The sequence below is a fragment of the Ambystoma mexicanum genome, chromosome 3p (assembly GCF_040938575.1).
Source record: "Ambystoma mexicanum isolate Mex_15411 chromosome 3p, UKY_AmexF1_1, whole genome shotgun sequence".
Lineage (NCBI taxonomy): Eukaryota > Metazoa > Chordata > Amphibia > Caudata > Ambystomatidae > Ambystoma > Ambystoma mexicanum.
This window is the reverse complement of record NC_090925.1, coordinates 1,032,541,376-1,032,555,390: the sequence shown is the minus strand read 5'-3', so window position 1 is coordinate 1,032,555,390 and position 14,015 is coordinate 1,032,541,376. Positions and strand designations below refer to the sequence as shown.

The 14,015-nt window shown below is 48.3% G+C and overlaps 1 protein-coding gene across 3 annotated transcripts in view; it reads right to left on the bottom strand.

The window, feature by feature from the left end:
• Positions 1 to 14,015, bottom strand: part of PPP1R16B (protein phosphatase 1 regulatory subunit 16B) — a 507,009-nt gene that overhangs the window by 166,567 nt on the left and 326,427 nt on the right. The gene's annotated exons all lie outside the window — the stretch shown is intronic.

Here is a 14,015-nt window from a genome sequence, read left to right as displayed (position 1 = left end):
AGTATTGCCCAGTATGAGTATGTTGACCAAGCGTTCGTGGGTGATATGCAAGAGGAGCGCCAAGGCAGTTCCAAAGATGTTCTTTTTCCCATGGGCAGGCCAGAGTTTCCTGCTCAATTGCAGAATACATATTATCTTCAAGGATTAAGGATTGTAGTGTGAATATGATTAGGTACTCACCAGACTTGTCTTTTTAGATCATGATGACACCTTTTCTGGCATTAACTGTTATGATCATAATCCTATACACCCTGGCCAATTACATTCAGCCTACAACGCGATCAATGAACAGTTTTAAACAATATACAAAGCAGATGTAACAAAAATCTGTGACCCTTAGCAGCAAAGCCAGCCCTCTGATCAACCCCTGCCCACCGAACTACAAACAGCTTCTTACAAGGAAACACCAGCTGTCTACTTCCACAAATTAATGACCAGCTCCCTCAAAACAGGAATTGTACCAAAAGCTTTCAAGACTTCCTATGTCAAACACTTCTGAAAACTCTGCTGGAGAGTCAGAAGACCCTTCCAATTCGTTATCCTATGTAAAGCTCTGGAGAGCTACCTATACAGTCAAACCTTGGAGTATATACAGTCTAGTAACTTACTAGAGTGCTCACATGTCGGTTTTAGACATATCAGAGTCACTGGATCAGCAGTTTATTCAATTTGGAATGACCTCAATACCACAGTGGACAACATATCACTAAGCAATTTTACTCCTGAACATTTTAGCAGCCTTAGACAGTGTTAACCACAAGTAAACTAATCAGAAGGAGTTAGGAAACGGTACTCTATAACATAACTCTACAATGGGTGAGATTGTTCCTAACGGACAGAACAGAAATCTCCTGGCTTCTACCTCTTGATTCAAACCCACAACCAATTACCTACGAAGTATCCCAGGGATGAAACTTCTTGCTGCTCTTCAACTTCTATATGACCTTTTAATGAATATCATAAAATCATATGGGCTCACCTTTTACAACTATGTGGATGACACATAAATCATGCACAACATGACAAACAATGAAAACTCCAGCACCACACCCTCAAAAGCCGCCTGAGTGCCTCCAAGTAAATGGATGATGACCAACTACCAAAAACCCAACCAAGACAAAACGGAAATAATGATAATCTCACCTCATGCTGCACCTGAAACACCTATACCATGGCCTTTGCAAATGCATAACTGACCTAAACCATCTAAAGCGATGAAGAGCCTAGGCATATTAATGGACAACAAACTCAAGCTGAAACCCCAAGTCATTGCAACAGTCAAGAACGTGCTTCTAGCATCTCTGCTCTATTTGGTGGATTATGCCCTACAACTTCTTAGCACACTGAGTGCTCGCTGTCATCCCCCTGCTTCTTTTAAGACTCGCATAGCAAACATTATTAGCCTAAGTATGGCATATGTTCTTTAGTCTTGGGTTTCCCCTTTGGCTTGGGTATAGTAGTGGTCTTGGCCAGTGCTGCTCTTGTTTGTGACCTTGTGAAAGGTCTTTCTGTTGTATCTCCCACAAGCCCTCAAGCTCTGAGATCATTTCCAAGTAGGACCTTCCCTGGGACATCTCTCTGAATGCTCACTGGAATCCTGACCACTGTACCATTGATAGTAAGATTTACAGGTATAACTGGGAACTTGAGCGGTGGGCCGTCAGCCAACTTAGTGAGGAACAAAAGAGCTCTGGCAACTTCCTCTGGGTCTACCAAGGTAGAATCCACTACAGTTCTGCTACACCCACTATCCCTAAGGGCAGGAGTATCTACTCCATTAATCAGCACACTACACTCTCCTTAAAGTAGTGTTTGGTATTATCAGGAATCCTAGCATAAGCCTCTCAGACTTTAGGCTCCCAGGAACACAGGGAAACTAAAACTACCTCAGAATCTATCCCACTGGGGAAGGAGTCTGAGGAGAAGGATGCCCCTGTAATCTCTTCTTCCTCATAGGAGGAGAAGGCCAGATTAGCAGAGTGGACCTCCAACGTTATGACCTTACATCTGGGGTCCCCTTCACATGGTCACTTGCTCCACAGGCCACACAAGATCCACTGGGTCTTGGGACATAGAGGGGCTTATTGTAACCAGAGTTCTGTGTTGGAGGATAACCTCCAATACCCTGTGTGTTCTCTGGTGGCTTACCCTTATTTTTCTTTTTGTTGCTCTTTTGGGAGGAAGTTTTATCAGATCCCCACCCTCTTTATCTTTGGTCTTTTTACCCTCCTCTTGCTTTCCAGGATGAGTCACCCTATGTGACAACCACAAATCTGCTGCTATGGCTAGCTTCTTAGGATCTAACTTCTTTTAATCCGCCAAATGCTGCTTAAGCTCATGGGAACAAGATGCAAAAATATGTTCAAGCATGACAAGACATATCATACCCTCAAATGTGGAGGCCGTATAGCCTTCAACCCAGCCAGTCAAGTTTTTTAAAGAATCAGTCACATATGACACCCAAGTACTTCCTTCTTTCTTTTTGTACTCTCTAAACCTCTTCAAGTATTGGGCAGGAGTCTTCCCAAACTTTAAGATGAGAGTTTGTTTCAATATTGCAAAATCTACTCTTTCAGCTTTTGACATTTCCATAATAGCACTGCAGCAAGAATGGGGTAGTCTGCTGAGCAACCATGAAATCTTATCAGCATTTACAACCTTTTGAACTTCACATGAATACTCAAGTGCATTCAACCAGTCCATAATGTCATTCTTCTCATCATAAACACTGAGCAGATCTTTAGGAAGTCTTGGATGAGAGGAGGACCCAGACCCATGTCCAGATCCCTTGGATCCATTTGAAACTTGAAGCTTGGCCAGTTCCAACTGGCAATCCCTGTCTTTCTGTTTTTCTGCCTGCTATATCTTCAGCTTAGCCATGTGGAATTCAAGCTCCTTCTGCCTAAACAGCAGATCTTGCTTCTTGAATTCCAGCATGGCCTCAGCATCAGAGCTTGCAGAGGAAACATTAGACATTACATCATCCACATCCTCATGGGCTCCATGAAGGAGGGAAGCGGCAGAACTGTCAGTTTTGTCAGCGGGAGCAGCCCCACCTCCTTCTGCACCTTCATCAGAAGCTATGGCACTGAGTTGCAACTCTTGCCATTCCATGATTCTCTGGATCATTTCCAATGTTGTACCTTGAGCAGGTAAACCCCTCTCAGTGCACATCTTTCTCAATGTTTCTGATCTAGAAGCATTTAAGGTCATAAAGGTGTTAGGAATTATTAGATTTCATACTTGTATGTAATTTTCCCTCCATGTGGCAACCCCCAAACTTTTTGCTGTTGTTTTACACCCTGATCTAGACTTTGCCAGAGAAGCGCAGCCTTCCGCCGCACTCCTCTGGGCTTTCGTGTCACGCCTGCGCCACGGCGCATCCATTTACGCTCAATATGGACTATTTGTTTATCATTTATTTACAACAGACTCTTGGATCCATCTATATTTACTTTGGGAACTTTATTTCCCACTTGCAAGACTTTGGTGCTTTATTATTTTTTCCAACAAACTACGTATACCACAATGCACCTGGCTACAAGCATCGATTCCTGGCTGTTCCTATTGGTTATCAAAGGAACTACATCCCCCAGAAGCCCTAGGGACTTGCCATGCTTCCACCAGCCCAGGAACAGAAAGGGAGGTGGCCGATTGCCTGCAGGTGTGCTTAGCCAGGTGCAACCAATTAGCCTGCCTCTGTGCTGGGCTAGGCAGTATAAAGGCTGCTGCCTGCAGTGGCTCAGCCTCTTGCATCTGAGAGTCCTTCCTCCACCTTTCGCATCTTTCTACGGATCTTTGTATGCTGTTTACCATCTCTCCTGCTTGGATCCTGCCTTGCAGCTTGCTACACTCTGCTGCCTACAGCCCTAGCCTTCTGGGCTCCCTACCTCAGTCCAGCTCCTCTGGGCTTCCTGCCTTGCAGCCTGTTACACTTCGCTGCCTCCTGCCATTGCCTTCCAGGCTCCCTGCCTCACAGCCCTGCTCCTTTGGGCTCTCCACATTGCAGCTGATCACGCTCTGCTGCCTTCCAGCTTCCGCCCTTGCCCTGCCGGTCTCTCCACATTGCAGCCGATCACGCTCTGCTGCCTTCCAGCCTCCGCCCTTGCCCTGCGGGCTCTCTACATTTCAGCTGATCACGCTCTGCTCCTTTCCAGCCTCAGCCCTTGTCCTCTGGGCTCCCTGCTCTGCAGCCTGCCTCACTCCGGCTGCCTTCAGCCCTTGTCCTCTGGGCTCCCTGCTCTGCAGCCTGCCTCACTCCGGCTGCCTTCAGCCTTTGTCCTTTGGGCTCCCTGCTCTGCAGCCTACCTCACTCCGGTTGCCTACGGCCCTTGTCCTCTGGCCTTCCTACTTTGCAGCTTATCACGCTCTGCTGCCTACTACCTATCTTTTTCCGCTGGGTTCTCGGCCTAGCAGCCCGCTACAGTCCTCTGCTACCTTCTACGGTCAGCGGCCCTGCCCCTCAGGGCCCACTCCTTGCCGCCCGGCCCTTCTGGGTTCCTTACCGTGCAGTCTGCTTTACTCTGCTGCCCTAAGCCCTTTTCATCTGGGCTCTCTAACTTACAGCCCTGCTCCTGTTGGCTTGCTCATTGCTTTCCTGCTCCTCTGAGCTCTCAACCTTGTTCCTTACTGTCCTCGGCTATCCTATCCTGTTACACGACTTTCCCTTCATTTCCTTCTGCTAGTTTGCTATCACCTCCTTTCCTGGATTTGTCTTTAGTATCTTCTCTTGTACTGTTTGTAGACCCTTTTGTACAGAGCTTGTCTGTTGGTTCCCATCAGTCAACCTCTGCCCCTTCCCTTGTTTCGTTTCTACATTACAGACACCCATAGCTGCTGTTCCAAGCCATGAGCAAACAGCGTGGGCCTCTGTTATAGCAAACTGTGTAGAAGGCTAGAGTATTTCCTAAGGTTCGTGGAATACTCTTTTCCTAGATCTGCATACACCCCAAGAGGGAATTCATTCTGTACCTTTTTCCCTTGCTACTCTGGCCTACTCTTTGTTCTCTTTCCTCTCTGCTGTGTGTGTACTTATCTGTCCACTTTATTTTGGCACAACCACCCAAACCCTTTCTGGGTGTCTTGTGCTACTCTTAATAGAGTGCCGTCCTTGACAGAATGCAAGAGCAAAACATTTCTTGTTCCATAGGCCGAAAAGGCACACACAGACCAAAGATGCTTTCCTTTCGAGTTAAGAAACCTTTGCATAAACCTATGGTTTCCCTAAAGACAGCAAATAAGAACCTTAGTCTAAAGGACAGTCTTGCCTTATTAAACAAAGATTTACAAGCACGGTACTATACTCACTGGCTAGCTGACCCTTCTTCCATGTACAATTATTATGACATTTGCGACTATGATCCGCAGTCCTTATCTGTTGCAGAGCTACAGCAAGAAAATGAATTCTTACAGATCTTGTTAGACCAAACAGTGAAAAACTTTCCTGCGTCTTCTGACAAGCCTTCTAACACCGCAACAGCTAAGGATATATCACTCATTGTGGGAGACTCTAAACCAGAATACGCTGTTGCCAGAGTGATATGCGCAAGATCAGCTTGGCAAGCCCCCCAGAATGCTGGAAAACCTTATTTGACAGGACAAGGCAGTCATTATCCTGAGGTTTGTGCATCTGGTCCTGGGTACAAAAGACCTATACTAACCATTGGTTGTCTAAATGCTTCCACAGTATCTACTAACCACAATAACCCTAAGGTCAGTCTTCCCATTGCTGCAACCGAATTTTCTACCACACCAGCTTCTGAAGCTTTAGATCAAACAAATGATACTTACCTGCTACACGAACAACTCCTACGCCTTAAAAGAAAGACCGAAGACCTCTATGATGACTTTGTTTATTTGCATTATCAGAATCTTATGAAGGGACACAAGTTACCAGACCATCTGACACTATGTCCAACACCTGACATCTTATCTTTAGAGATCGACATGATAAGGCCTGGAATTGCCACGCAGAAAAGGATACAGACTTATACCAAGCAGATGGAAGACCTAAATGTAGCATATGTATCCCTTCTAAAGACTGACACAGCTCTTTCATCTTCCAGCCACAGTAACTCAGGTTGTTGTACTGACAGAAAAGAATTAACTCCTCCGGTGGTTCAAATCACTCACACAGCCATAACACCACAAAACAAGGGTGGCCTTCTAATTGGAGATCCCTCTGAGTCAAAGGATGGTTCCGCCCTCACCCTTGCCTATTGTCCAGTACTCACACTTACAACCTCTTCTGAAATGACAACGGCAGCTGAAGAGACTGGCACAGTTCACACCGAGCATGCGGAGTTGGCAAGCGGGGCTTGCCAAAGTGTGGCTGTGCTATCAGACAACACTCTTGAGCAATCAACATCTTCAGTTTCTTCGATACCCCCTGAATCGCCAGTGGTTGTGGTACCCGATCTACCAGTAGTTGCAACACCTGAACTGTCTGTAGCTGCTACAGCACCCAAACTTCCAACTGCTATTCATGATCCTCCTGCTGCTATGGCTCCTAAACTCCCTGCCACATTTGAGACACCTGAAGTCCCTGCTGCGAATCTTGAGGTTGCTATAGCTACTGTGATTCCTGAAGCTACCGCTATTTCTGATGCTCCCGATGCCCAGATTTCTACTTCCTTTGCAGCTGTGCTCGCTGCAGCAGAATCCTCTGCTACACAACCTGATCCCGCAGCACCTTCTCTTCCTGATCCCTCATCCGCCATGCTAACTGTTGCAAAGTCAGCGAAGGGTTTCCCTGTTAAGACTACTGTTCCAGTTGTTCCTGCTGGTGTATCTATAGCACTAAGACTGCCAGACTCTACTCTACCAGTCTCAGGTGCGTTCCAGCCTGCTGGTTCTCTCATGGCACCCACACACCCAGTTGCTACAGCCTTGATACTCTCTACAGCCATTCAAGATCTCACTGCTGCTGTAACCTCTGAACTGTCTACTAATCATGGGAAAACCACCGCTGTGACTCCTGAACTCTCTGCGGCTCACCTTAACGTTGTCATTGCTGCTCCGGATGTCTTGGAAAACCTTCCTAAAGCTACCAACTCTGCTGTACCTATGGCTCCACTTTCCAGCACCATACTGTTGCCCGTCAAAGCAAAATCTATCATGGAGCCTGCAGCAGTTTTTCGCAGTTCCTCTCTTCATGCACACACAGTTGGGGTCTGTGTTCCAAGGACTTCGTCTATTCTGATTTCTACATCAAAAGTTCAGAACATTGGTACTGTCTCTGTCATTCAGGACTCTCACCTTGCAACCCGTTTCTGGTGCTTCATGATGTGCCTTTTTGGATTAAGACTCTTGTACGGTGTGACAGACATTCTTCCTGTAGGTCGGTCTTCGGGGAGCCTGGAGAGGGGCCTGGAGAGGGGCATACTGTCACACCTGCGCCACGGGCGCATCCATTTACGCTCAATATGGACTATTTGTTTATCATTTATTTACAACAAACTCTTGGATCCATCTATATTTACTTTGGGAACTTTATTTCCCACTTGCGAGACTTTGGTGCTTTATTATTTTTTCCAACAAACTACGTATACCACAATGCACCTGGCTACAAGCATCGATTCCTGGCTGTTCCTATTGGTTATCAAAGGAACTACACCCCCAGAAGCCCTAGGGACTTGCCCTGCTTCCACCAGCCCAGGAACAGAAAGGGAGGTGGCCGATTGCCTGCAGGTGTGCTTAGCCAGGTGCAACCAATTAGCCTGCCTCTGTGCTGGGCTAGGCAGTATAAAGCCTGCTGCCTGCAGTGGCTCAGCCTCTTGCATCTGAGAGTCCTTCCTCCACCTTTCGCATCTTTCTACGGATCTTTGTATGCTGTTTACCATCTCTCCTGCTTGGATCCTGCCTTGCAGCTTGCTACACCCTGCTGCCTACAGCCCTAGCCTTCTGGGCTCCCTACCTCAGTCCAGCTCCTCTGGGCTTCCTGCCTTGCAGCCTGTTACACTTCGCTGCCTCCTGCCATTGCCTTCCAGGCTCCCTGCCTCACAGCCCTGCTCCTTTGGGCTCTCCACATTGCAGCTGATCACGCTCTGCTGCCTTCCAGCTTCCGCCCTTGCCCTGCCGGGCTCTCCACATTGCAGCCGATCACGCTCTGCTGCCTTCCAGCCTCCGCCCTTGCCCTGCGGGCTCTCTACATTTCAGCTGATCACGCTCTGCTGCTTTCCAGCCTCAGCCCTTGTCCTCTGGGCTCCCTGCTTTGCAGCCTGCCTCACTCCGGTTGCCTACGGCCCTTGTCCTCTGGCCTTCCTACTTTGCAGCTTATCACGCTCTGCTGCCTACTACCTATCTTTTTCCGCTGGGTTCTCGGCCTAGCAGCCCGCTACAGTCCTCTGCTACCTTCTACGGTCAGCGGCCCTGCCCCCTCAGGGCCCACTCCTTGCCGCCCGGCCCTTCTGGGTTCCTTACCGTGCAGCCTGCTTTACTCTGCTGCCCTAAGCCCTTTTCATCTGGGCTCTCTAACTTACAGCCCTGCTCCTGTGGGCTTGCTCATTGCTTTCCTGCTCCTCTGAGCTCTCAACCTTGTTCCTTACTGTCCTCGGCTATCCTATCCTGTTACACGACTTTCCCTTCATTTCCTTCTGCTAGTTTGCTATCACCTCCTTTCCTGGATTTGTCTGTAGTATCTTCTCTTGTACTGTTTGTAGACCCTTTTGTACAGAGCTTGTCTGTTGGTTCCCATCAGTCAACCTCTGCCCCTTCCCTTGTTTCGCTTCTACATTACAGACACCCATAGCTGCTGTTCCAAGCCATGAGCAAACAGCGTGGGCCTCTGTTATAGCAAACTGTGTAGAAGGCTAGAGTATTTCCTAAGGTTCGTGGAATACTCTTTTCCTAGATCTGCATACACCCCAAGAGGGAATTCATTCTGTACCTTTTTCCCTTGCTACTCTGGCCTACTCTTTGTTCTCTTTCCTCTCTGCTGTGTGTGTACTTATCTGTCCACTTTATTTGGCACAACCACCCAAACCCTTTCTGGGTGTCTTGTGCTACTCTTAATAGAGTGCCGTCCTTGACATTTCGCTCAATTCTTATGGGGAAACTGACATGCCCTTAAGACAGTCAGTACTGGGAGACTTTGTTTCCCTTAGTCCTTTCCTCATGTTGCAGCTTTTGGGCAACATGAAACAAGAGTGCATCGTAACTTACATTACCGCGCCCTTGGGTCTCTAGTCATTCCAAAGGCCCTAGAAACTCTCGCTGGACTTATTATGAACTGTGCAAGTGTGTCACGGCGGGACTGGTGGCAGCTATTGTTTCCCTTGTGTTTTGAACCCTTTTTTGCCATGTATCCTCGCTTACCGCGTATGGCACGAATAGGTGGCCTGGCTCCCAAAATGGCCATGCCACGAGGTTCTTTGTCCTGTCTGCTGACCGCCTTGCCCCTTCACCTTCCCCCAGGTCGAGCCGACCTGGGGAAGTCCTTATTTGGTCATGCACTTTCCCGCAAAACACAACGTTTTTGCGGGCTTCTGCATGCCTTGTGTGTGCCTCCAGGATGTGGGCTGGGATGTCTGGTCCCAATACACATCCTGGGTGCCAGAGAGTCTAGAGTGTCTTGAATGCCTGGGACCACCGTGGTCCGTGATAGGTCCACGTATGGTGTGAGTGTTTGTGAGCAGATCTCGCATTGGGTCCTCTCCGTTTTGGCGCAAAGGGAGCTTTGGATAAGAGGAGGCAGGAAACACCACTACCATGTTGATCTCCTGAGTTCACACCGAACAAGGGATAAGGAGCCAAGTATCCTGCAACAAGAAGCTGAGTCGAGGACCTGCTGAAGGTTTGGCACCCTGAACTGCTGTCGTCCTGCGAGACCCCTCTGCATCTGCTCATCCTAGAAGGTCTGCGAAGGCACTTCGACCCATTGGAATAGTGGGATCAACTATTTCCAGCACCTTCATCAAAACCTGCAAGTAAGCCTCTTCGGAAGTGTCCCTGGGCCAACCAGTGGGCTGACCAGTTTACGCAGGATGCTTTGCTCTGTCACCGCCGCCGTTTCAGGGAAGCCCTCGAAACTTGGTCTGCTGCTTGCTCTGTGTCCACGGCACCCTCACACCGAATTTGTACACTTGGCATTCCCAGGTCTGAAGTGAGACGAATGCGCCTGGACCAGAGTAAACGCGGCTGCTGTGTTGCCCTGCTGTGGTAACAACCTGTGCACGTCCGCTGCATTTGGGACACCCTCTACCCCGCATCCTGCTATGCAGAATCTACACGGTGTCGAGAGGTCCTGATCATTGTATTTGAACCTGTCAGAAACGTGAACTGAACTGGAGAAGTCTGGGTCAGAGTTCAAAAATCTGTCTTAACAAATTGGTGGCAGCAGTGGGATAGGACTGAAGGTATCCAGTGTTGCACACTAGTGAAGGCATTTCAAGTTATTCCTCCCCAGGACACATAGTGACTGTTGTAGTGATAATTATAAAAGGCCATAGACCTATCTTATATAATGGAAGCAAGTACCTTTTGTTAAAATGGATTTCTGATCTCTGACCTGAAGGGGCAGAGGTTCAGAAGGCCATCCTAGGGCTAGGGCCACCGGTTATGGTTGCGATTACTCACCGAGCCCCGGCTCACTCCGGACCAAACTTCGGCAGTCGAGTCCACTTTGGTTGCAGGTTCAAACGTGGCAATCTCGCAGGCTCCTTGTTGTTTCATATGTGCATTACAAACCTTTCACAGTAGTACCTTCAGTGAATGTGTATGGGTCTCAGCGTTGATCTTTTCCAAGGGGGAGAATTGTGTGTAGCCTGAAAGACTTTAACAGCGAGGCGCTAGGCTTTATGGGTTGGTCAGTGCCAGCACCTGCCCAAGATCAAAAATAAGACAAAGACATGTCCCTGTTTGCTGGTTTAAAAATCAGAATGACTCCAAAAGCAGCACCGCCGCCAAGACTATTAAGCCGTGCAAAGCAAAAAAGAGAGAATTTCCCTGATTCAAATGAGAGGTGCAGCTTCCCCTTTGCATGTGCCTACCAATGGAAGGATACGTTTGTAAAAGGAGTGTTGGTATGCTGATGTATTGCTCAAGCACATCTGACTACCCACAATTCTTTGCAAACTCACTTGCCCTAATCATGTGAGTAAAATATTTCCTTCACAGTTCTTTGAGTAAGAGGCTGAGTCACCTATGACAAAGACTAGCAGAAATGTGTTTTCTTTATTTGTTTGGGCTTTTAAGCACCTCACCTTGGTGTGATGTACTATAAGGTCTGCCCCATCTCTATAAATTCCTTTTGTATAGCAAGCATCACCTAAGAAGTCAGGGCCCAATAGGGAGGGAGACAGGGAAGAGGACTGTGGCGAAGGAGAGTTAGACCCGGAGAAATGAAGATTACAAATAAGTAATTTGGTCATTAACTCTTGCTCACCTCTTTATCACAGGCCTATAAGTATGACATTACTTATAGGCCTGTGAGCAACAGACATTGGGGCAAGTAAAAACTTGTGTCACCAATATTTCTGCTAACACACTTTTTTTGTCATCACAATTTCTGCCTACACACATTGATATGAGTGTCTGGAGTATACAAGCAGCTGATTTCTGACTAGTATCCAAATTCAATGAATAACAAAGAACAAAGGTGGAATGAGAGGTCCAAATTGCATCCTTGCATGTTTTTTGAATTGGGACACCTTTGGCCACCACTCACAAGGCCACCTTATTCCCAGTGGAAAAGCACTTCACATGTTCAGTAAGAGGAATGTGATGCCGCTCAAAAGCCGGCATGACTGTCTCTTGAACACACCTACACAGCCCCTCTGCCCAGACAGCCCCCTCGCGAAGGACCCTGAGCAAAGGACAGCTCCAGTAGAAGCAGCTCTAGAAGGTGTCTGCCGGTGTCAGCTGGGGAAGCAAGAAGCCTGCAGCTGTCAACCTGCTACTACTACTAAAGGAAGTGTGGAGTGTCAGGGAGAGAGCAATCACTGCACCCCACTAAACTGACCCGCCCCATTTAATAACTCTCTTTCTCATCGCACCACTTATTTGCATTGCTGTCTGTTGTTAAAACTAGGCCTTTTTTCCTCTTTTTAGGAAAGTCAAATCTAGCCGTCTTTACAGTGCACTATCCCCCCTGTCTTCCGTCCACACTGCTCCTTCATTCCCCTGTGGTGTGCTGCCTGTTTTTTGCCTCCTTTGTTCCTCCTTCAGTGTGAACCCTACCCCTGGTGATTCCTGTGGTACTCAGCTGTCGGATGTGCTTCTTCCTCCCTCAATCTCCCTTCTTTCCTCCTCGTACCCTCTATGGTGCTCTCAATCTCTCCTGTCTTCTCAAACTGCTACTCTAGCTACTATTCTATCCCTCTCACTAAGACTGGATGGAAAAAAGTTAAAGAGGGATATCCTGGTCTCCAACCCAGGCCTCCCTATCGCTTATACCTACATCAGCGCTGCCTCCAGACAGACTCTCATGACATTCTCTTTGCTGTTCCCTCTCCAGACCTATGGACCCCTCATATGGTCTCTCTCCTCTATCCTCCTCTCCCATTAATGGTGGCACCCAGTGAGAGGTCCTCTTTGCCTCCTTCCATTCTTCCAAAACCATCAACAATGTCTCTCTAAATGGTACCACCTTGGTCCATGGCTCTCAGACGAATCTCCTCAGTTTCGACAGGCGTTTCCCACGATTTATCAACTTTCTCCCTTTTCCTGCTACTCCCTCTAACACTTCTCTAACTCCTCTGCCTCCTTCTTCCTCCGCAGCCTCTCTGGCCCCTATGCCACCTCTAACTACTGCCTCTGACCACTCTCTGGCCCCTCAACCACCTCTGCTGGGTGTACCCCACCCCAGAAGTCTTTAAAATGTGGCAACCTGCTCCACGTCGCTACTCTTAACTCTCGCTCTGCTGTCAAACAATCCTCTGACATCTTCCACCTCCTCAAAGACCTTGGCCTGGATACTCCTTCCTCCCACTGAGACATGGTTCACGGCAAGCTCTGTCATGAGTTTTGACACTCTCCTTCCTGAGGGCTACAAGATCTTCCCTGTGCCCAAAACCAACCGGCCTGGATGTGGAGTGCCCCTGATCTTTCTGGAATGGGTCCCTGCTTCTATCATTCCTACGGAGGCCTCTTCCTCCCTTAAATGCCTGGTCTGCAGGCTCTCTATCTCTCCTGACCTCTCTTTGACTGTGACCACCATCAAAGAGGCCACCTGGCCAGGTCACCTTCTTCGTCTCAGAACAGGCTGACCTCCCTTCTTATCTCCTTACCTCTACCTCTCAATTTCTCCTCCTCAGAGACCTCAACATCCAGACGGATGTCTCTAATCCCTCCTCAGGGCTATTCTGCAAACCTTTGCAACTCCCTCTCCCTTTCCATCCTATCCTTTGGTCAGACACATTCTGCCGAACAAACCTTGGATGTTCCATCTACTCAGACATCCCTCTCTCTAACCCTCTCACCACTCCTCTCTCTTGAACTGACCACTTTCTGCTCTCCTTCCACCTGAAACATTTTGTCATGCAAAGCCTACCCCAGCACTGCCTCCTTTCTTCTCTGTCATTTAGCCCAGGATGCAAGTGTCAGTGGAAGCCTTTGCCTCTACTTTCTCTGTCCCTCCTACTGCTGTGGCGTACTCACACTCTGACACAGCCCTCTGTAACCTGCATCTTACTATCTCCAACACTCTGGACATCCTTGCCCCTGTCATGAGAATCCACCTGAAGCCTACTTCCAAGTGCAACTCTTGGTATGACTTCGACGTTGTCACCCTGAAACGTAAGTGCAGGGTGGCTGAGAGGAAGTGGAGGGCTTTGGGTGCATCATCTGACAAACTGGCCTGCCGCCTGCTCCAAAGGCAATACAGACTCTCTGTCATCTCCAAGAAGAGGGTCCATATCCAAGCCTGTGTTTCTGCGGCATCTAACAACACAGCCAAACTCTTTAAAATCTGCAAGGAGCTGGCCAACCCAACTGCAGTCTCCACATCTCCTATTCCCTCCCAGGCCCTCTGCATGGCGCTGGCCTCTCATTTCACCACAAAATCCCAGGACATCCTG